Source organism: Sparus aurata, chromosome 10, assembly GCF_900880675.1.
Source record: "Sparus aurata chromosome 10, fSpaAur1.1, whole genome shotgun sequence".
Lineage (NCBI taxonomy): Eukaryota > Metazoa > Chordata > Actinopteri > Spariformes > Sparidae > Sparus > Sparus aurata.
This window is the reverse complement of record NC_044196.1, coordinates 744,069-769,226: the sequence shown is the minus strand read 5'-3', so window position 1 is coordinate 769,226 and position 25,158 is coordinate 744,069. Positions and strand designations below refer to the sequence as shown.

The 25,158-nt window shown below is 43.0% G+C and overlaps 1 protein-coding gene across 1 annotated transcript in view; it reads right to left on the bottom strand.

Annotated features, from left to right (window-relative positions):
- Positions 1–20,725, bottom strand: part of LOC115589954 (serrate RNA effector molecule homolog) — a 47,491-nt gene extending 26,766 nt beyond the window's left edge. Inside the window, 1 exon segment of the mRNA XM_030431146.1 lies at positions 20,636–20,725. The gene's annotated coding sequence lies outside the window, so the exon portion shown is untranslated.
- Positions 20,726–25,158: the final 4,433 nt, after the last annotated feature.

The following is a 25,158-nucleotide window of genomic DNA, read 5'->3' as shown; positions in this document are numbered from 1 at the left end:
AGATGGTTCGTATGTACAAATACCTTGGTGTCTTGCTTGATGACTCTCTCACCTTGAAGCCACATATTGATAATTTGGTGAAGAAATTGAAACTTAAATTGGGTTTTTTCTTCTGAAGCAAATTTTGTTTTTCTTTTGAGGTGAAAAAGCGGCTTGTCACCGCAACTTTTTTATCCATTCTAGATTACGGAGACTTGGTGTATATGAATGTCTCAGCTAAATGTCTAAGTAAGATTGATGCGGTTTATCATGCTTCTTTGAGGTTCACTGCTAACTGTGGAGCACGGACCCATCATTGTGAACTGTACTCCCGAGTGGGATGGCCTTCTTTGTCCACCAGGAGGCGGAGACACTGGCGCACTTTTATTTACAAGGCCATGCCTGGGCAATTGCCTCCCTACATCTGTAACTTATTAATATGGAGAAGTGTTGATTCTTACGGTCTGCGTTCAAACAACCAGTTCTTGCTGTCTGTTCCATTTTCTCGGACAGAACAGGGAAAAAGGGCTTTCGCCTACTCTGCTCCCTCGACATGGAATATGCTGCAAAAAGACTGGAAAATAACTGAACTGATTTCCTTGAATGCTTTTAAATCCAAGCTGAGGGCAATTGAGACGATCTCCCTTACTTGTAGCTGTTTTTTATAATCTTAATCTATTTATAACTGTTTTTTTTCCAACCCAAATTGTATCCCGTATCTTGTTTGTATGTTGTGTACGCTGAATGTGACTGTGTAACTTCTTGGTGCCTCTAGGCCAGGACTCCCTTGAAAAAGAGATTCTTAATCTCAACGGAATTTTTTTCCCGGATAAATAAAGGTTAAATAAAAAATAAAATAAAAAAAATATCTCCACGGATCAGGATTACACTGACCTGAGACGTTTAACATGGCTGCTGCGTGGTTCAAGGGTGTGCAATGTCGCATTTGTTTGGACTACAATGATACCGTTAATAAATTATTTTATAAATGCTTTACAAATTCTGCAGCATTGCCCACCACCATTGAGCCACCACAGCCACGTGCGCACCAGAGCCAATCACTGCAGAGCCCACTGTGACACCCCCCCCAATTTAAGAAACAAGCAGATTTATACCTGCAGCGGTTCGGTCCTGTTCTGTTCTGTGCATCTAAACTGACTGCTGTGTATTAATGAGACTAAACCAGTCCGAACCGAGTCTGTTCAGACGCACCGTCACCACCAAAACCGGACATGTAGTGTTTGGTGTAGTGTGTTTAGTGTGTAGTGGAGTCGGTTTTTTGTTTAATGAGTCAGAACAATGAGGAGAAGCTGAATGTGGAGCAGGCAGTGCAGCTCTTCATTCAGCTGGAAGGAGCACAGGCAGACCTGAGCATTGCCTGCATTTAAATGTAAATAGTTACATATAACTTTGTAAATTTTTTTAAATGTATGCACATATTTAGCAAACATCAATTTATATTTGCATTATAAGCTAAAAAAAATTATGTTTTTTTGTGATTTTAGGTCCATTGTGTTAATACAGTATGTCAAAATAAAAAAAATAACTGTACAGTCACACATGTGAGGTTGTGCTGAAAATAATGACACCAAGTAAATAGCTTTTAAGATGAAATATAATGGCAAAATCAAAAATAGTCAAAAATGGCCGATTATACCCTGGAATATCGGATATCACAACAAACCTAAATATCCCTGACGTCCCACCTTCAAACACAGCCTCATTCGGCCATCCATGAAAAAGCTCCTTAACCTCCCAATTTTCTATAGGAATACATGCTTCCTACGGGCACTGCACTAGTTATAATAATATGACTTTTAATCTCATGATTTCTACTTTCATAAATATAAAAAATACATGTCTTCCATACATCCCTCTCTCAATGACAGACTAATGCCTCCTCATACATAAAGACTCAAACACAAGACACTTTGTGTATTTTTGTATTTTTCTTCAGTTAGTTTTGTAGACACACAATGTCACTTTTAGTATTCTTTCTTTGTAAAACCCCTTGTAAAGACCCTTCTACATGCCCAGAGAGCTCTCAGCAGTAATAATTTCTGCTGTCTGTATTCCACCAGATGCTAATGTTAGCGAAGCGCTCTCTCAGCTGTGTGTATGCCACCCTAACTATACATCTGCAGGCTCATCCAGAGGGAGCTTTTATTGTTGCTGGGGACTTTAACCAAGCTTGCCTGAAGTCTGTTCTTCCTAAATTTGTACAATATGTACAGTGCTCCACCAGAGGGAAGAACACATTAGATCACGTATATTCCAACTTAAAGCAAGCATACAGAGCTGTACCCCTCCCACACCTGGGTACGTCAGACCACCTCTCACTGCTCCTTATCCCAGCATATGTCCCCCTCAGGAAGAAATCCAAGCCAGCCATAAAAACGATCAAAACCTGGCCTGAGGGAGCGCTCTCCCAGCTGCAAGACTGTTTTGAGAGCACTGAGTGGAGTATATTTGAACACCTGGAGCTCCAGGAGTACACCGAGACTGTCCTGTTCTACATTAAGAACTGTACTGACAACGTCACAGATGATAAAAGCATCCGGGTTTATCCCAACCAAAAACCCTGGATGACCACGGAGGTTCGGTCACTTCTGAGTGCCCGAAACTCAGCCTACAAGTCAGGTGACAGGGACCAGTACAGCGTGGCGAGAGCAGAGCTGCGGAGAGGCATCATAACTGCAAAGGAGGCCTATAAGAGGAAAGTGGAAGACCATCTCACCAACAACAGTTCACGGCTGGTGTGGCAGGGACTTCAGAACATCACCAACTACAAAGGCAACACACCTGCTACCACCATCGCTGACGCCTCGCTGGCAGAGGAACTAAATAATTTCTCTGCTCGCTTGAGGCAACGAGACCACACACAACTGCGCGGCCACCACAGACCGCCAGCCACAACACACTCACTCTCCAGGAACATCAAGTGAGGAAGGTGCTGAAGGCTGTGAACCCACGTACAGCCGCTGGACCGGATGGTGTACTTGGTAAAGTACTTCGTGCTTGTGCTGACCAGCTAGCGGGAGTCCTAACCAGGATATTCAACCTCTCACTAACACAAGCCACCATCCCCCCCAGCCTGAAGTCAGCCACCATGATTCCTGTCCCAAAGATGCCTGCCCCAAACTGCCTCAATGACTACAGACCCATTGCTTTGACATCAGTAGTCATGAAATGCTTTGAGAGACTCATCCTGCACCACATCAAGGCCTGCCTCCCTCCAAATCTGGATACACATCAGTCTGCTTATAGAGCAAACAGATCCACAGAGGACGCCATCACTACTGCCCTTCACATAGCACTCAGCCACCTCGAGAACTCAGGGAGTTACGTCAGGATGCTCTTTATAGACTACAGCTCAGCCTTCAATACGATCATTCCTGACATCCTGGTTGACAAGCTGACTGACCTAGACCTCCCCACCTCAACCTGTGCTTGGATCAAAAACTGCCCAAAAAATCATCGGCTGTCCCCTGCCCTCCCTGGAAGACATCGCCAGCGCACGGTGTCTCAGCAGGGCGAGGAAAATCGCCGCTGACCCCTCACACCCTGGACGACACCTGTTCAACATCCTGCCCTCTGGCAGGAGGTACAGGTGCCTAAAATGCAGGACTAATAGACTCAAGAACAGTTTCTATCCCTGGGCTATCAGATCCCTCAACTTTAACTCCTAACACATAACACTATCACCCGACGCGTGTGACTGGATGACTGAATGTATGCCTGTACAGTGTTGTCTTTATTTGCTATTTATTTATATCTCTTTTGTTTTTACCCTTTTATCGATGCACTGATAGGAGAAGCACTCCTAAATTTCGTTGTATACTCGATGTACAATGACAATAAAGGCTTTCTATTCTATTCTATTCTATTTTATTTTGTTTTCAGAGAACACACCTGGTGAAAGATTAGCTGAAGAGATCTATAATAACTGTAACACTTATTATCATAATAATAATAATAATAATAATAATAATAATAATAATAATATTGATAATAATAGTAATAGTAATAGTAATAATAATGTTGTTCAGTCTCTCTGGCTTTGACGACAGGTTCAGGAACCAGAGAGCAGAAACATCTTTTAGTTTTTTCATGTGATGAAAGGAAACAAACCACAGAGACACACAAATAGCAAACAGCTGATTTATTCCTCTGACTTGTAGAATAATGGATTTCATTTGAAAGATTTTGAAATGTAGAACAATTAAATACCAACTCATGCAAAGCTTCACTGCAACAGCCGAAGAAGAAGAAATGAAAACAAGCCAAAGACAAACTCATCACACAACTCGTTATGAAGCTCATGCCCTGACGTGGACGATGTGGTTGCCATGACAACAGCATCGTTCAGTCTCTGCCTGACAAAAAGCAGTTTGAAACCAGGACTCGTGTTGGAGCTCGATGACACTCAGCAACTCTGCTGCTGACGTCCTGAAAAGATGCCACACATTAAAATATGGTTTGGAGGAAACCCCCGTCTGACCTGTGACATCATCAGCACAGATGTGACATCAGAGTGACATCACAGCCCTGGTGAATAGTATAAATTCAATCAATAAAATGTTTTTGACTACTTTTGATTAAACCATTATATGTCACCTTAAAAACTATTTACCTTGCCTTACTTGGTGTAATTATTTTAAGCACAACCTCACATGTGTGACTGTACAGTTATTTTTTCATTTTAAGGTACTATATTAACACTATGGACCTAAAATCACAAAATAACATAAAATCATAGTGAAATGACTAAAGTGTGTGTGTGTGTGTGTGAAGGCGGCTGTTAAAAGGATTGGAGGAGATCTCATTATTACAGTGGAAGGGTTTAATGTGATTTTCATTGTGAAAACCACAAATATGTTTAATGAACCAATTGCATTAGTTATAATGCAAATATAAATTGTTGTTTACTAAATTGGTCCATAAGTTTTTGAAATTTACAAAGTTATGTGTAACTATTTACATTTAAATGCAGGCAATGCCTCAGGCTCCTCAGCTCATTCCTGCCTGTTCCACATTCAGCCGTCTCCTCCTTGGTTTGCCTCACAACACGACTCCACTACTCACTAAACACACCACACCAAACACTACATAACACACTAACTATACACTCCAAACACGCTATATGTCACAAATCTCTAAACTCTCAAAACTGGCTATCTCTGTCGCCGTCTCCAACACATCACTGCTGCTGTCAATCATCCGCCGATGTCCCTCCCACAACTTCCTGTTCCTCAACAACCAAACTTGCTGCTTGGACACTTTCGTGACAAAAGCATATTTTTACTGTTTCTTCCTGCACCAGACACAAAGCAAACTTAACGGCAATGTTCGCGAAAAAGCGTGTTGGACATTATTTACCCTAAATCCAGTTTTGGACGTGCCAGTGCGTCCGCTCCGTCAACTCGGGAGGTGGGCCGTGTGGGTCGGCTAGCGGCTAGCAGCTAGCTACACATGAACATCCACAGATCCGATTCCACTTTGTTGTCCGCGCATCTCCGGATCTCCTCAGACCCGAACAGACTTGGACTTGTTTAATCTCATTAATCCACAACAGTCAGTTTAGATACACAGAACGGAACCGAACCGCCGGCAAAATCCCGGTCCAGCTCGCGCCGCTGCAGGTATAAATCCGCTTGTTTTTTAAGGTATGTCGTGGGCTTGAGCTCTGCAGTGATTGGCTCTGGTGCGCGCGTGGCCACGGTGTGCAGTGATTGGCTCTGGTGCCAACTTGACTGTAGTGGACAATGCTCGTGGAATTTGTAAAGCATTCATGAAATAATTTATTAACGGTATCATTGCAATCCAAACAAATGCAAAATAGCACACCCGTGAACCACGCAGCAGCCATGTTGAAACTCTCAGGTCAGTCTGATCCTGCTCCACAGAGATATTTGAGGAACACACACATACACACACAGACAGACAGACAGAGGTTCCTTGTATTTATAGATAGATATAATTGAGTGAAATTTTCCCCATTCAGTGAGCAACTGGATCACTGTGGGACTGAAGGAAACTTAAAAAAAGAACAATGTTAAGGGAGTTCTGAATGGAATTTTCTTAATGATTTCTAAGTGGATTATTGACATTTATTCTGAAAGGACTTCAGAGATGATGACATCATGAAGAAGTTTAAGTCACAATGAATCTAAAAATAAGTGTTTGACATCCGAATGTTGACATTTCAGTCAGGTGAGATTAGGAATGGGCGATATTTTACCACTTGCGAAATACCGTCAAAAAATTTCGCGGTAATAATGATAAATTCCGGTTGATGACGTTTTTTTCAACTGTATTCAGATTTACTCTTGTTTGATGTTGTTGTATGCGACCACGCACTCGCAGCCCAACTCACATGACAGGCACCTGCCACCTGCCTGCAGACCTGATCTCTTGGCTCACGTGAAGAACAATAACAAACATGGCGGAAGGCAGAGCTGAGAGCGAGGAGCTCGTTGCTAAAAGAGGCTCCAGCTTGATTATCTGGAACTGGTTTGGTTATGATAAGTCTGACAAGGAGCAAAACTCTGTTATATGCAGAGTTTGTAAAGAAAATGGTGATTGCAAAGGGTGGTAACACCACCAATTTGTTCCACCACCTCAAACACCAGCACAAACCAGAATATGACGAGAGCCAGAAAATGCGCACGGATGCAGCAAAAGCGACAGCATCAACTTCAGCCAAAGCCTCCGGTAAGAAAACTCTTAGCTAGACAAAAAATGGCGACACATTTGCTCATTCCATACCATATGATAAGCAAAGCAAACGATGAAAAGAATTAACGGAGGCAGTGGTGTTTTGCCTGGCTAAAGACATGTTGCCACTCCAAACTGTGGAGAAGGAAGGAACTGCCACTGTTTGTGCCTTACAGTTTGAATAAACGTTAAATCTGTTCTCACATTTCAAACTTGTTTGATTTGAGTCATTACAATTTTACAGTACAGGTGAATTGTTTCTTTTATTTTTTTTTATTAAATCTTTATTTGGGAAGGACATGTAAAACATTTGCATACCACTGTGGTGAAAACATAAACAAATGTCCTTCCGATTTTGTTGTTTTGAGTCCAGAAAAGGCACAAGTCCAGTCATCCAGACGCACGAGTCCCAAGGAAGTGTGTTCATGGGACATGAATCAAATTATACTCGTCCTTGATAAAGCTTCCTCTCCTCTAGATGCTTAGATTTCACAGCCTTTATGACAAAATAACATCAGTGGCACTCCATTGTCTTCTCAAAAACAATATTGACAGTTTGCCTGGTATAGACAGAAGCAGATAAGATTCACATGGAACTCTCGAAAGAGCTCTAAAATAACCTAATTGTGATCTGAACATTTTACAGGGAACTATGTACACAAACAAGGGGGTCGCCTGTCGCTGCTGACATTAGAAGAATCAACAATAACCAGTCCAAAATTAAACAATTAAATTATAAAACAATATTGCTAATGGGATCAGATTAAATCTGCTCTCATAGGGGCTATGAATAGGATCCAGTTGTGCCAGATTTGGTAAAATTTCTCCTTTTAGATCCTAAGCTGATAGGTCAGTTTTTCCATCCTAAATATCTGAATTGGTATTTTTTATTGTCACTTTTATCGTTACCGGGATAAATGCCAGAAATTATTGTGATACATTTTTTAGTCTGTATCGCCCATCCCTAGGTGAGACTCATCAATCATCATGGAACTCAGTTTTTGATTGATTAGTTTGGTCTGTTAGAGGTCAGAGGGGGTTCCTTAAGACTCGACCTCACAGTCCACACACTCCTTTAACCTCCAACCCTGCAGAGAGAAAACATCAGCTGGTGCTTCTTCTTCTTCTGTTACAACATTAATATCCACTCCGACGACGTGTGTGTGTGTGTGTGTGTGTGTGTGTGTGTGTACCCTGATGTTCTGCAGGTTCCAGCACGTCTCCTTGATGTTCACACTGCGGTCAAACGTCACCCAGCACCACCTGAAGAACCTGAAACACACAAATGTTCACATCAACAAACACTTCAAATCCTTCTTCAAGCTGTAACGGGTCGTTTGTTCTGGTGTCAACCTGGAAATAAGATGATGTGACCGTTTGAGGACGGAGTGGCACCTGAGATGTTGCTAATTCAAAAGAAAAGATGTGTCTGAAGAAGAAGATAAACATTGACAGGTTTCTGTTTTTCATCATCAGATTCTCCTATGAGTAATAAATAGATACAAAACTGCAAGAGAAAAGACGTGAAAGTCCAGATATTGATGCAAAAAAAAATCACAAAATAGCCAAAATAAAAAAGTAAACACAATTTCCACAAAATTATTTTTTTTCCCCAAACAAAGATGCAAAATACATAAATAAAAAGTCCACACACACACAAACAGGAAATGACACAAAGAGATGCAACATTTTCAAAAAAGGACTCAAAATTACAAACTGACACTAATTACGAACTGTGTCTTAATTCAGGGTCTGCATCCTTTGAAGGACGCGTCAACCGTTGGGTCGGTCTAAACTTTGGAGTACTTCCTGGTTGCATCACCAGATGTTCCCGTCCTTACCGTGATGTCATGATTTCTGCCGCGCAGGCCCGCAAAAGTGAAAAGACGAATACAAAGTAAAAATGTTGGACCTCGAGCCGAATCTAAATCTGTTCATCTTGGTCCATTTATGTTCATAATATGAAGTAAAAATAATCTCTAACATCTCCACAATCACAGTAAGATATAAGTCAACCTCTGAACATCTAACATTTGAAAGTGAAGGCTTTTAAAGGTGCAGTTGGTAACTCTTATAAAAGTGACTTTTTATCATATTTGCTAAAACTGTCACTATGTAAAGGCAGCATTACATGAAACTAGTAATGTGTAAAAAAAAAAAAAAACAGGCTCATTAAGTCCCGCCTACTGTTCCTAATGCAAGTTGCCAGAATCCACCGCGACCGGGCAATAAGAACCAATCAGAGCCAGGATGGTGTTTGATGGACTGTCTGACAGCTGTCGATCACTGCTCATGCACACGCTGCGGACAGCTCCCGCCCCCTTCCTCCTCAGCTCCCGCCCCCTTCCTCCTCAGCTCCCGCCCCCTTCCTCCTCAGCTCCGCTCGGTCAAGTGCAGATCTCCGAGAGCGGCTTCAGCAGCTCAGAGAAAGTAATGGCGGAGCAACAACCATCAGCAGGAAACAACTACTGATACCTCCGCTATCAAAAACAAGCCTACACGAGTAAAAAGAGGAAGCCAGAAGAAAAAAAAAGCACAAAAGAATGAGTTAGACCCAGCCCGGCATAAAACCAGAGTAAACATCGGAGTAAAGTTAGCTATACAGAGGTGGAGGGAGCTCCGTGATCTGGAAGGATTCAAAACTGACGCAGAGTTGGCGACGTTTCTGCTGGACAGGTAATTACCCCTGCTGGATTTACACAATGTTTGATTTGATTTTCGGCGGGGCTAAAAAGCTAATTGTAATTGTTACCGTAGTGCACGTGATGTTCCTGTGATGTTGCAGTCGAGCTTGTTTCTGATGCTAACGTTAGCTTGTTTCTGATGCTAACGTTAGCTTGTTTCCGCTGCTAACGTTAGCTTGTTTCCGATGCTAACGTTAGCTTGTTTCCGATGCTAATGCTATTGTTACTGTTTGGCGTTATTTTATAAGAAAATGGCAGGAACACTCGCTACACAACACATTTCTGGGGAGAACCCTGTAATCTGATATTTCCCATTGAATTTGTAGGTCAACTACATCCTGATGTATGCCAGCAAGCGATTCAGTGTCAGCCCTCCAGTCTATGAAGCCCAAATCTTACTGGCTAGCCTGGACTACAACCACCATGTCCACAGACCAGCCAAGAGAAGTTTTTTTATTTATTTATTTTTTTTATATATATTTTTGACCTTTTTATGGCTTTATTGATAGGTCAGCTGAAGATATGACAGGAAACAGGGAGAGAGAGGGGGAGTGACAGCAGCAAAGGGACCCAGGCCGGGAGTCAAACCCAGGTCCGCTGCAGAGCCCCGGCACATGGGGCGCATGCTCTACCAACCAAGCTAAACGGCGCCCCACCAGCCAAGAGAAGTCTTGACAGTCCACAGAGTATGTTATAAGCATAATAAATGTTAATAAGTCTATCTTAATTTCTCACCATCTCAGCCACCATGTTCTGTACCAACAAAGAATGTTCAGAAACCTGGATCAGGTTTTTACATGCAACAGTATCCTGGTTTCTCAAAACTGGGTAACGTGTTTATATGTGCAAAACATAAGCAGGATACTCCAAAATCATGATCATAGTCAGGATGCTAGTTAGCTGTTATTATTCAGACTGTGGCCAGTTGTGTTCAAGGTGTCACAGGTAGATACTGCCTCCCTGATGGTTACTGAAACTATAAAGGGGACGATAATGTATTTAAAAATACATCATTAAATATTTAAAAAAATTCACACTAGAACAACCAAGGCATCCTTTTGACTGTTTCAGATTTTCAATGTAATAACTTTGTTGAAATAAAACCCATGTAACTATAGGACCCTGACCCCTCCTAAATGTGTGTATATTACATCTAATTCTTTATTCTCTTTCCACAGGTCAGAGATTGCCACAGACATAGAGGCATGCTGTTGCACTTTGAAGAATGAAGAATCTTCCGGCAAAAATAAAAGTTTTTTTAACCTTGACTGACAACTAACTGTGCATTGTTACTCTGCATTTAACCTACATTGTTATATTACTTTGAAAAATAAAGCTTGACAATATTTATAGAGTTATCACTTGTTTTTGATAAGCATATTTGCCTTTCAGACATGCATGCCTAGACCCAGACACAGTGGTTCCAATTTCTTATACTGAAGGATAGTTTTTTTAAACTAGTCCAAATGGTATTTCAATAAAATAAGGTAAAGGGCTATGTGTGTTTTTACATTTATGCAATTCGGAACAAATCCCTTTAGAAAGAAACTTTATTAGATAAATAATGAAATCACAAATATTTTGATTTGTACATTTTGAACAATATGTATATACAAAAATATCTATGTACAGTGTTGCACAACACTCAAAAATGCAAATGCACATCTCAGGCGGTTGGTTGCAGCATTTCTTCTCCACAACTGTGGGCATTTCCCTGCATCTCTGGGCTGGAGTTGGACAGGAGGTGCTGTTGAAGCAGCAGCAGGGGCTGAGGACATCACAGATGAGGCTGGGGTCCCGTGTCAAAGTTTGCTCGATATGTGACTTGCCTGATGTACATCCAAGCGTTGAATTTGCTCCTAGTAATTACAAGATAAGGTATATAATAGTAAAACAACTATTACCTGTGTTTAGAAACAGACTATTACAACTGAGATTACTTACATGTTCAAATGCAATCCTCTGCAATCTCAAACGTCCGACTCGAGCAGTGTCATCTGCTCGGAGGTCATCGGGTGTTTGTCCAACGCGACGTCCTCTGCCCCGGCGTCCCCGGTCCCGGCCTGATCCACCTCGTCCACCTGTGCTTGCAGAAGCAGCTGCTGGGGTGTACTCATCATCTGAGCCCAGTGTCTCAGTCCCAACACTCTAACCATGTCAATAAATAAAAATGTCACATTTTGCAAAGCGACAAATGTAAATAAGCTGCTAATTTACTGGTGTGACTGACGTGCTAAGCTAAATACTACACTTTCCGAACGTTATTCTTATCACAAAATTAGACTTTATTGCTAAATAAACATGTAAAGAATTGAGGAACAAGTTTCTAGGTAAGGTATAGCCATGAGAAAGTCCCTGTAAAGCGTTTTATATCTAGCTGTGTGGAGTGTAGCTCATGTCATTGTGTCATGTTGTTTACCTGGCCTCTTCAGTCACGTGCACAGGTCGCGTGCACGGCAGCCTCCTCTCGGGGAGGGACTTTGGAGGCAGGGCAGGAGAGCAGCGGAGAGGGAGGGGGAGGGATCTGAAAGTTGTACTTGTTCAAATTTAGTGCCAAGTCCTCTCTCTCCTCCAAGTTACCAACTGCACCTTTAAGGCTTTACTTCCAAATGCATCGAGCTGAGCAACGTCGCAAATTTTAACTGATGCTGTGAGGTTTCAAGTAGGGTTGCACCGATTTGTGTACTTGCCAATACCGATTTTTACCACCAAAATAACTATTAGGTTATTTTGAAGATTTATTTTCTTCTCTGCTTGTTACAACAAATGATAATAAATTAAATGAAAATAGATATGAATAATCATTTCCTGTGTCAACAAAAAGCCTCCACGTTGGCTTCATAGTCGACACAAATGAAATTTGACAAATTAAACAATGAAACTTATTACACAGTTAACACAACTTAATATATCTATTAAATTATTGCACAGTCTGCACATTTGTATCAGTGTGATATAAACTGAAGTAGCCTCGTAGTTGTATCAACGTCTGCATGTAATCAAGAACTGACTGTCGATTTCCGATGGAGCGACCTCCTGGTCGGTCTGAGTTTATTCCCCAATTTAAGTACAAATACTCTCTAAACTTTGTTCTACTTAACGATGGAGGGGGAAAAACACAAGAAGGCCAAGGGTAAACAACCCGGCAGAGCGGAGAAGAGCGACAAATCGGCGACAGAAGCAGCCATAGTGGAGGAACATAGAGACAGTAGTGGCAGACGAGGATAACACACTGAGCTAGCATCGCCACCATCCACGCAGACATAAAGACTGTGGTCACCGAGATGAAGTCTGAGCTGGTTAGTTTTCGAGACAGCATCAGGAAACATTTGAAAAGGGAGCTAGAGCTGAGTCAGTCACTGCAAGCCCGGGATAGATTAAAGATGGCGCTAATAGACCTGGAAGCACGTTTGAGGTGTAATAACATACGCATTTATGGCATCTCAGAGGGAGCTGAGGAAAACATCATCCAGCAATTTATTAACAATATTATCCAAAAAGGGCTGCAGCCCCTCGCTGAAGTGGAACTTGGAATACAGCGGTGTCACAGAGCGCTCGGCCCTAAACCCCCAAAACCGGCACAACCCAGATCGCTGGTTGTGTATTTTCAGGAGTTTAAAGCCAAAGAGCTGGTGCTGCATTCTGCATGGAAGAGGAGAAGGAGATCTACTACGGTGACAGGAGGATTTATCTCCACCATGACTACCCTGCAGAAACGCTGGCAAAAAGAAAGGCGTATGTGCAGGTTAGGAGACTTCTGCAGGAAAAGCCAAGCTATGAGTTTCCTCAGCAGTGGTTACGTACAGGAGTGAAGTGGAGGTGGCGGAGGACTTGATGAAGAGGGGCTTCCCGCTTGAGCATGAGAGTGCTGCTGAATCCGGGCTCCCGGAGGAAATATGGATAAACACCTGGCAGCGTCCAGTGGAGACAGCCAGCACTCGGTCCCACCAATAGAGGATTAAGGAAAGGCTGCGAGGTTTTCAGCCGCCGTGACAGACCCAGTGATAATGGAAACAGGAGGTAACAGACTGGTTAATGATCTTGTATTGTAAGAGCAGAGACTGGACTGAGAGCGACAGTCTAGTTCAAAACGTTAGTGACACTGGGTCTGGGGGATGGAGGTGTACTGTATACATGTATGTATAAAAACTGTATGTCACCTGTTGTTTCCTTGTGGCTGACTCCCCCCTCTCCACTAAGACTGAGCCCCATTTGTTTTTGTTGTCTCTCCACTTCTCATTTTCATTTAATACACAACTACCAGCTCTTAATTTCATGTGGGGCTAAACTTTTGAACTTTTGAACATTAAGCCCATAGAATGAATATCACTGACTGACATTTAATGGAAAGAGATGGAATCTTGACAAAGTAAGTGCATGAATACACCCTTGGAGCAGGGATGTTACAGGCTGCACTGAAGGGGGCTCTGGTGGTTCACTAGACTACTCCCTCCACTCTAAGAAGTGTTGTACTACTTCAAAATGGAGGTCTACTCCAGTTTTTTAATTCATTGGCAATGTTTTGAGTTTGTTTTATAGTATAGGTCATTCACCTACCTGTGTTAACTGTGGGAATAAATGCAATGTCAGGATTATAGCGTAGCTACCTTTAATGTAAATGTCTTACACAATCCTATTAAGAGGGGCAAGGTTACTGCAAAGATGAAAAGGGAGGAACTGCATGTAATGTTCTGGCAGGAGACACGTCTCAACCGAACTGACGTGAAAAGTTAAAAACATCTGTCACTACGTGTCACACTGAGGTGTTCAGGTGTGTTCAGGTGAGCTCACCTGTCGGGCCAGTCCTCCCTCCTCCTCCTCTCCTGAACTTGTCCCGCCTCCGCCTGTTGAACTCGTCATCGCTGTCTCGTAGGGATGCATCGATCAGACTTTTTCAGTCCCGATACCAATACTCCAATACCGTTGTTGAATTAATAATAAACTGATTACCTTCCCTTCACCATGTGGAAGAGACTAAAGGCACCAGACTTTCCTAACGAAGACAAAATAATCAAACAGTTACCAAACATTGTAAACATGTGTTACATTAATAATAATAATACATTTAATTTATATAGCGCCTGTCAGGGTACCCAAGCACACTAAACAAAGTAAAACAAACAAACACAGAATGAATGGAGCGCCTGTCAGTCAGCACGGAGGGCAAACTAGCACTGAAGTCAGTAGCACCGTCTGGAGGCTCCGTGCACACAGCGGGGGCGATGGAGCCCGGGGTGAAGTGACCGCCGAGGTCCAGGTGCTCCTGTGCTGAACACCTGAACACCTGCCAGCAACGGAGGAGTAGCGACCATCCAGCATCGCTGCGAGCCGGGAGAGACCACAGCAGCAGAGGAGGCGACAAAGCAGCCCGGCGGTGAATAACCCCGAGGTTGTGGTGGAGGAAGGACCGACGGAGCAACGATGGACAGCTCACAGAGTGCTGAGGACGTCGGTTTGAGAGTTAGCGTTGCTAGGCTAACAGCTGATCGGTGAGGCTAACAGCTGATCGGTGAGGCTAACAGCTGATCGTGAGGCTAACAGCTGATCGTGAGGCTAACAGCTGATCAGCGGAGAAATGTGACGTGAGTCAGTGTAACGTCCTGCAAACAGGAATACAAAATAAAACATAGCAGCTGAACCTGAAAATAAACTAATAAAGAGTTGGTCAAACAACAACTTGCGCTCTTCCAGCATGCGACACACTGACGCTGCCGAATGACGTAGGATCAGTGTTGCCAGGTGGGAAATGTAGGATCATCGTACCAGAGACATAAAATTACCCGTCATAACCAAAACAACAAGACTACTGATGCGCTGTCGTCACTCCAGTGTTGAAGAGCGTCTAACAGGCACTCACGGCTTTGTGGCGACAGTACAGACTAGGGGTGGGCCGATCGATCCAAATATTGATGGTATCGATACAAAGGTGAGTAATGGTATCGATACTAGCGCGATGAGATCGATATTTTTGTGGTAGTTTCTCTTCTATAAGTTCAACTAAGCAAATCACTCATATTTCTTTACTGAGTGTTTGTGATTACAGCGTCTCTCTCAGTCCTTATGCGCAGCGCTCCTCTCCACCTCTCTCACTCAGGTTCACTCTGAAGTAGGAATATGGCAGAATATAATAAACCTTTTGTGTATCTGTTGAAGGAACATTAGTATTCATATTTCGGCTACATGTAGATAGGTTATAGATTTAATTATGTTAAATATTATTTTCTTATTTGGCTAAAATCTTTGTCCTGTGTTTTATGATCATGATCAGCTAATTAAAGACAAAAGTACAAAATCATTCAATGATCAGGAATTTTCAAGTAAAAATCGGTATCGGTATCAGCAATACTGGCCCTGTAATTACTTGGTATCGGATCGATACCAAAATTTGCAGTATCGCCCACCCCTAGTACAGACTGGATTCATCAGCAGCCCCACAGTTGCGTCAGGCTAATGTGTCCCCCATAAACAATGAGGGGTGGGAACCAATGAGCCAAATCATGAGGCCTGGAGGCCACCTACTGTTAGGAAATAGACATAGCACCAGGTTTACTTTTCTGACAAAGAGAAACAGTATTCATGATAACTGACAAGAAAATAAAGATCTGGCTTCACATATTGACATTTTGTTTTCAGAGCAACAACATGTCTCTGTCCTCAAAAATGACAACAACTAATAAAATAAACAAAAACAGCTCTTGTGCAAACTTAAAAGTGCCTGCTACCAGGTTAGAACTTACAATAAAGTGCATATATAACCTGGCTATATAATAACCTGGAAAAGAGGTAACCAGAATAACCAATTCATAATGAAAAATAAATAAATGAAAAAACAACAGGCCAAGGGTACATGTTTTTTTTTCCCGAGTTATAAGCTATAAGTCATAAGCTGTCCAGTCTGCGTCAGTCAGGTCACGTCTCCGCCTTTGGCAGTTTTCTGAATAAAATGAAGAAGAGCGGAGAGGAGACTATTGTTTAGATTAACTACATATTACATTACATGATAGATGACTAGAACCCTGCTCATAATGTGCATGAAACAGTTTAGGCCATCAGCTAGGCTAATTGAATAATTAATTATGCTTACCTTCAGGTTCAGTCTCCAGCTCTGAGTCACTGTCTGAGTCTGCTGTATCCTGCTGGGTGGGGCCAGTCCTTTTACTGTATAGATCTGATGATGTCATGGACCACAGCATTGTGGTTGTTGGCTTGAAATTGGCACATCCACCTGCCATCTTCACACACTCTGATGTGTGCATGAGCCCATTAAGGGTGCCTGTGATGAGTCGGTTTCATGGTTTTGTTTTGACTAGATTTACCTTGGAAAACACACGTTCACAGGATGCATTTGAATGAGGAACCACTAGTGCATCAAGGGCAAACTCTCCCAGTTCCCTGAACACCCTTCTTGCCCCAAGGTCCTCCAAAGTGGAGAGGTGGTGCCAGAATTCATCCACAGTCATTGTTTTAGTGTCTTCATTAAGGGTCACAAGAGGCAATCTCCTCCACTGGTCATCGATGGCTTGGAGACGGTCAGCATCTGTTGAGTCGATCAGACGTGGCAATACTCTCATGAGTGGAAACAGAGACATCGGTCGCTGTGGCAGGAGACAGGCATGCAATGTGGACCAAGAGGCCATCATCAAAGTCAAAGCGTTTCTTCATTTCTCCACAGGCAACCCGGAGACATTTTTGACAGCGCATATAGAAATCTGTCAGGGTGGCTGGTTTGAATTTTGACTGCTGGACCTTCTGCATAACTTTTACACCCAGGTACATTGTGTTGAATGGTAAAAACTTTGAGTCATCATTGAAATTGATCTGACTCAGGTCTGTGTGTAAAACGTAGTCTCGTTGCATGAAGGTCAGTAGGAGATCTTTGTAGGTCTCACACATCTTGCTCCTCAGTGATGTAATAACCACGCCTTCACTCTGGAAATATTGATTGAGGTCTGTGAATTTGGGCAGAGCCCACTCCAGAAATTAGTAATACAGCCGTAGAGACTCATCGTTGAGTGCATGATAAATATTCTCAGCAGCATTCAATCTGGCATCAATCCACTGGTCAGCGAAAGAAAGCCGGAGGGCTTCCCACTGGGCGGATATCCTTTTGACAAATTCAGTCAGTGACAGCCATCATGTCTGGGAAGGCTTCAGTATTTTGTGGGGTTCAACATGGCAAAAATCCTGAAATTCACGAAGTTCAGCCCCACGTTTAGCACATGCCTCACTGGCACACAGGTGACAGGTGACAGATGCAGCGATGTATGGTGATCCCTGGCAAATTGTTTCTTAGACGACTGGAGACTGAGTTGTGTTGTGCCATCATGGTATTACAGCCATCCGACCCAAACCCCACAATGTTTTGAAGTGGGACGCCTGCCTCTGTGAATGATTTCATCATTTCTTCGTACAGCCTTTCTGCAGTGGCTCCTTCTCTGACAAAATGTCTGTTTTCTCCTCAAAAGATATGCACCAGCTTCCAAAAGCGGGTCTGAACCCTGTTTGTACCCTCATCAAAAAAACGAACCAAAACACGGAGCGTTTTGACATTTCCAATGCGGTTGATTCATCAATCAGGATGCTGAATTTTCTTTCTCATCAGGATTTCTGACAGACTCTCAAAATAGCAGTCACCATTAACATGCTTTGCTATGGCAGTTGCCTTTGTGCGGCCAAGTGACATGTTTTGTGCCGTTTTTGAGTCACTAACTATGTCCTTGATAACATCCACCAGATGGTCTGTGGCCTCATTGCTATGTTGTGCTCTGCTAATAACCCTGCCAGCTTGACCTCTGCTGTCTTTACCGCTGTTTCCAGCTTCTCCTTTTCTGATGTTCTTTGCAGGCATTGTGTTATGGATTTTTGTGTTGGCACTAGATTTTTTTCGTTCTCTTTGTGTTTTTTGGATTTGCTGTGGTTTTTTAATACAGTTAATTCGGCCACCAGCTCTGTCTTGCAGCACCGGCAGTAAGCTTTGCTTTCCGAGCCTGCAACTGGTCTTAACCACCCGAGGAATTGCCTCTGCCACTCTTTTCTATAAGTTTGTAGGCGATGCTGCTTACTTCGACTCTGCCCCTCCTCCTCCCCTCCTCCTCCTCCCCCTTCCCCCCCTTCCCCAGGTTCTCTCATTTTCTTTTCTGCGCTTCTTCCAGACCAGCTCTGCCTCTTCTTCTTTTCTTCTTCTTTTCCTCACTCATGGGGCAGGCGCAGCGGACTATTCAGCCAATCATGACCGTTGTTCTGAGGCAAACGCATGCACGTCACTCGTAGCACACATTTAGAAAAGCATGATTGGCTGGAAACTTGTCACATGGAAACAGATGCCTTCAGGGTTCACAAAAAAACTCCGACAGACAGTTGCGACAGGCTGATTACAACCGATTACAGCAACACATTCACAGAATGGTAAAATTATCGTATATTTGGCCTTTTTTGGGGTTATTGATCATACATTGTACAGAGGGCAAAATTATCCTACAAATACGATAATTATTGTACACCTGGCAACACTGCGTAGGATGTGCTGCGACGGAGAAAAAAAAACTGGATCGGCCCGTGGATCTGTTCATTTTACCGATCCCCAATCCAGCCGTTTTGTCAATATCGGGGCCAATATCCGATCTTAATATCGGATCGGTGCACCCCTACTGTCTCCCATTGGACTGACACACACACAGTCACACACACACACAATTTATTAACAGGTGACCAACAACCAGCTGTGTGTGTGAACATGTGAACAGCAGGATGTTCAGTGGACCAACAGTTGAAAACTCAAAGATATTAATTTACTTTCACACGTTTCCTAAATAAAATCATTTAAAGCTGCAGAAAGTCGTGAAAACGTTTTTTTCACTTTGTTCACGGTCTAAATTTTCAATATGACACGTTGAAACATCCCATGATGTGTCCGTTACCATGGACACAAACTGGCACAGCATTAATAATATTTCTGAATATTGTGTTAAAAGATAAATAAAACAAGGCTTAAGTTGGTTTACTTCTGGAGGAGGTGTGTGTGTCTGTGTGTCTCAAACTATTTTCATTTATTTTACCTTATTCGCCAGAACAAGTGTCAAAAGTGGCGCAGATTATTTAAAAAGTTATCAATCGTCTTCATAAGTCATTTTATTTGTTATGTGGTGTAGTTATCAGCCGGTTGTGTAGCTGTGTCCATTTTCTTTCTTTACTTCTCGTGTCAGCTTTGTTCTGTAAAGTTGAGGTGAAGAATCACTTATGAACCAGTAACAACATCACCAGACTCCATTAACAAATGTAGCGATTTAAGGAGTTGTTGAGTCAAAACAAACTTTACCAACTCTGTGAAACTCTGTCTTTGACTTACTATCCATTATTGGAGCCTTCTTGTAAATTCAGCAAATGTTCTGCATGAAATTCTTTCTTCACACTTAATCGCTTTTATATGTTTTTGTACTGTTTTGCTTTTGATTGGTTTGCTTTATTTTACACTCAATAAGATAAACAACACACTCTTGTTACTTTACAGTGTGTAACTATATTTGTGTATTATCTACATTAATGTATAGATAACATATATACCTCTGCATACTGTTTTTGTTTACATTACATACATTATCATGTTCTATACATTTTATTGATCAATCATTATCGAGGTCATTCCTGCAGAAGAGTCTCGCTGTTCGACCTGATCAATAATCATTCAACTCTAGTTTTTATCCACTCGAGTCTTCTGATGAACCCGATCAGAACATTCTGTCACAAACCACCAGGTGTCGCCATGTTTGCTGCTCTTAAGCTTCAAACGTTTCAACGCTCAGATAAAAAGAAAAGTCCAGAACTTCTCTTCAGTCTCTGCTTTATGAAACCGACACTGAACCAGAACCAGAAGTTCCTCCAGAGAGAAGTTTTACAGGAGAACAGAAGCTAAAGTTGATCCATAAATACTGAAACACAAACACCTCGACATTAGCTGCTAGTTAGCCTGTTAGCTACATTAGCATTGCCTCCTGTAGCTCTACTGTCTCTAAATCAAAGTGTCAGTAGGTCCATTAACCAACAGAACCGAATATTAAAGTTATCAGTAAGCTAAAGCTAAATCTAAAGCTAACATTAGGTGTTACATGAAGCTAACAGCGGCTAATTAGCTAGTTAGCATCGCAGCTAGCCCAGCGTGCAAATGCCGGCGCAGTTCGGGCTCGTGTTTGCTTCAGTTCGTGTTCGGGTTGATCCACACATGGACCGAATATTACCAAGGTGTTCACATGGGTCCTCACCTGCAGCTCCGCCGCGGTACGACACTGAGAACAAAGCTGGGCAGCTAACAACAAAACTGTCCCGCCGCCAGTCCGGGATCACGAAGAACCGACGACACTTCCGGTTCTCTTTAGTTCCGGTCCGGTTCCTCAGGTCACAGTGAGGTGACGTCTTCTCCTGGAGGTGAGGAGGGAAACAACAGGTCCAGATAATCTCACCTTCACCTGATAATCTGACAGGCTGATTTAACTGGTTCAACATCACCAGGCTCCATTAACAAATGTAGTGATTTAAAGAGTTGTTGAGTTAAAACAAACTTTATAACGTAATGAAACTGTGTCTCTGACAGACTCTAACTCATTGTGTCCTTCTTCTAAATTTAGCATTAAATCAAAAGATGAAGTTGTTTGTCTCCTTGTATATTATAAAACCGACTCTACTCAAGACTTTAAACTTTAAATCCCTCTTCAGCCTTCACAAAATGATCATTGAAAAATAAATAAATAAATAAATAAAAGAAATTAACCACAAATAAGTTTAGTTAAGATATTCAGCCCTAGCTGATGCAGTGAGGAGCTGCTCATTTCAACAACCTGTCAGTAGACGTATCTTGTGGTCGTATAAAAGATGTTACTCTTTTTCAGAAGGGTCAAATTAGTGGCCGGCATCAATCAAAGCATAAAACTAAGGAGATGCTGAAACTACTAAAATTGGATAATAGTGAACCTTTATCTTCCAGGAAGAAATGTGGTTGGTAAAAATCTTGAGTTATCATGAACGTAGATAACTTAAACCTTTGATGAAATCAAATCATAAAAAAACAACAGTAGAACCCATGACTGTATTTAATAGTGGTTTGGTTTGCTTCCCATTTCCATCTGTACTGCTGTGTTACTTGCGAATTTCTCACAAGGGGATCAACAAAGGAACATCTTAATCTTAATCTAGTGAAAGTAAGAGCATCTCCACACGCACAATATGAAGAGAACTCAAGGGATTGGGACTAAATTGCTGTGTAGTCACTGACACACTGATCAGTGAGGCTAACTTGAAGAAAATGCTTCAGTGTGCTGGGAAGCATAAAGATCTGACTCCAGAGTGACAGAGAAAGGTCCTATGGTTTGATGAGCCCAGAGTTACCCTGTTTCAGACTGATGGGCCCACCAGGGTCAGAAGAGAGGATGAAGGGATGCACCCATCCTGCCAAGTGCCTATAGTACAAGCCTGTGGGGGCAGTGTTATGATCTAGGGTTGATTCCGTTGGTCAGGTCAGCAGACTACCTGAATAAACTGAATAACCAGGTTTTACCATCAATGGAGTTTTTCTTCCACGACAACACGGACATATTCTAAGACAACAACGTCACGTGTCATCGGGCTGTCGCACACAGATTGGCCACCACAGAGCCCAGACCTGAACCCTATTGAGAACATTGGGATTTACTTAGCAGCCCGACTCTCCCTTCATCAATACAAGATCTTAAAAAAATGTAATGTAACTCTGGACGAAAAAAAAAGTTGTGACGTTGCATAAACTTGTCAAAATGGTGCCAAGAAGAATGCGTGCCATACCACTAAGTATTAGAGTGTATGACTTTGTCATGGAACTGCCCCATGGTGCTGAAGGTGCTGGAAAGATTCCCACAACATCAGCCACTTCAGAGGCATAACCCTGTCGAATGTCAAAGGGAAAATCTTCCTCTCAGTGGTGGCCAAACAACTGACCAGCTGCCTCGTGGAAAACAATTATATAGATGCCAGCTGCTGTCGTCCCAGGGCTCCCAGCCGTAACACTGATCCATGATCTGGGAACAGATTCAGAGGCCATGAAAAATCAGACCTTCACATAGTCTGGCTGGATCTAGAGAATGGGAATTGCTCTGTCCCCCACCAGCTTAATATCCAAACCTGTATTCCAGAACCTGGTATCCAGCTACTTTGGCAGTTTCCACGTCTGCTCGACACAGGAGGCTACAACCGGTCGACATCAGCTTGAGAAAGGCACAGCGATGGGCTGCTCAATCTCTCCCATCCTTTTCACGGCAGCCTTCAAAATCATCCTGATCAGAAGGAGATGGTCCGAGGAGTCAGATCATATTCAGGCCAATGACTGCAGGCCTTAGGGAGTTGGGACTGAGAAAGGATCCTGTTACTGGTGGAACAACCTGTCCGAAGTTTTGGGAAACTGTGTGAAGTCAGTCTGTCTGACATATGCATGGCTGCCACCATCATGAAACAGCTCTCCGAAGGCCTGGTGTCTCCCAATAAAGTTCAAGGTCTGGTGCTACCAGTTCCATCTATACAATCATCCGATGTTGCCCCTCAAAAATGTGTGAAATCACCAACTCGATAGTTCTGAGGACACACTGAGTTACATCTGTAAATGGCTGGGCCTATCTCTGAATTTCTCCAGCATAAGCCTGTTCTGAGAAACACACTTCAGCTGCCTCTGAAGTCAATCACCCGTGACTACAGACAGGAGAAGGCGAGGCTTGTGTGACAGCTGAGAGACTCATCAGATAAGTCTGGAAGGAATATCAGGGCCTGGTCCAAACTGGACGCATATGGAGTGCCGAGCAAGCAGTCCACCAGACCATCAGGAGGTTGAAACCCAATGAGATCACTGGCAGGAAACAATCAGGAGGATTGGCTTTGGGTGGGGAACAGCTCCCAAGATGTGGTCCAATGCCTCAAGGCCCTTTATCCGCCAATAGAAGAACACTGTTGGCATCAGTGTTGTGTTTCAGCATCAACAGTTTTGGTAGTTGCTAGTTTGTGGGGAAATTTTTAAAATAAATGCTGATTTCTTTCCTGAACGCTTCTCTTCTCTACAGATTAATGAAGACGTTTGGTTCTTGTTTAGAGAATCAGCAGGACTGAAGGTTCAGCTTCCTGTCCGTCAGTCTGAGGCTGCTTCATGCTCACACAAACTGGACCAACAGCTCTGAAAAGTATGAGGAAACTGAAGCTCCTCCTCTTTCCTCAGAAGTGATCTGTGGCAGTCTGGACTTCATTCCAGAGAGCTGCTTTAACAAACTATGGAGCTCAACTCTGAACTGACAACGACCGACGGGTCAACAACAGTCTGTCGCCCAGAGAGTCACCAGACTCCCTTAACAGATGTCTCAGTTTAGTGAGTTGTTGAGTTAAGAGAGTTTTCAGATATGAACACATAGTGCAGTAAACTTTACCTTAAATACAGGGAATGATGAACGCACACACACACACACACGCACACACACACATCTGGATCACAAACATGTTGGACCTGTTTGTTCACTTTCCAGCAGCTGCTTCACTGGAAACAGCTCAAAGTGAAAGTGCAGTTCAGTCCTGGTATCAGTGGACGATCAGCAGGAGCAAAGTGACAACTGGCTGTGAACTGATGTCCTCCATGTGTTTCTGAAGTGAAGCTCAGTAAAGAGGAAGATGAAGATGTTTGTGGTGTTTGTGATCCTCGTGCACGGTAAGATAACCTTCCTCCCTCTGATCTGATCGTCACCTCGGTCCAACGTCATGTCTTTAATGTGGATCTGTGTCATCTTCACTTCATCAGTGTGTTTCAGCTGCAGGACCATGTTTTCTTCACAGAAACACATGAAGAACAGAGTAAAGGCAGCAGATGTTCACTGTGTCTTTAAACCCTGATGAATGTAGAAGACTGTACAGTCACACTGTCCTCACTTCTGTTCTTCAGGATTAGATCCCTGCAGCTCGCTCACATTCTGATGGCTTCTGTTCACAAACGTAATAATGATGCTTTGCTGACAGCAGCGTCACATGTGGATGTAAATGTTGGCCTTCATCCACACAGAGTCTGAGTTGAGCTTTAGCAGCACAGTTTACAGGCTGCACACACTGCAGAGGACCACATTCACTCATGACATGAAATAAGGCTGCTGTCATTGACCCTCTCTGTCTGTGTGACCTCACAGTTTCCCAGCATGCCTCAGCCGTGGAGCTGTATGAGGGGGACCCGTTTGTCCTGCTGCCCTGTGACTTTCCTGCTGATGAACTGGACGAGCCCTCAGTGGTGTGGAGCCGCTGTGATCTCAATCCTTCAACCGTCCACCAGCGTCAGAAGGGAGGTGACGATCTTAAAGACCAAAACCAGCTTTACAGCGGCCGAACATCCATGAAGACTGAGGCTCTGAGAACTGGAGACCTCAGCCTGAATCTGACAAAACTTCACCTCTCTGACAGCGGCTCCTACACCTGCACCGTCAGAGGATTCAGTATGGGGATAAAGAAAGAACTGAGAGTGACGGGCATAAAGCTGCAGGTCAAAGGTCAGCAACTAACCCTAAAACCTCCTGTAGATACAGATCAGAGGTCAGAGGTCAAGTTATTTATGTTTCTGGTTCCCACAGAACGATTCCCATCCTGGGCCACAGCTCTCCTGGTTCTTCTGCCTGTTGGACTTCTGGTTTCTGGAGCTCTTTTACTACATTTTAGGCACTATTTCATGTCAGGTATGTCACTACTACTACACTACCCATCATGCACGTGGGCAGCATCTTTACTCTAGTAGCTCCCTGACTGT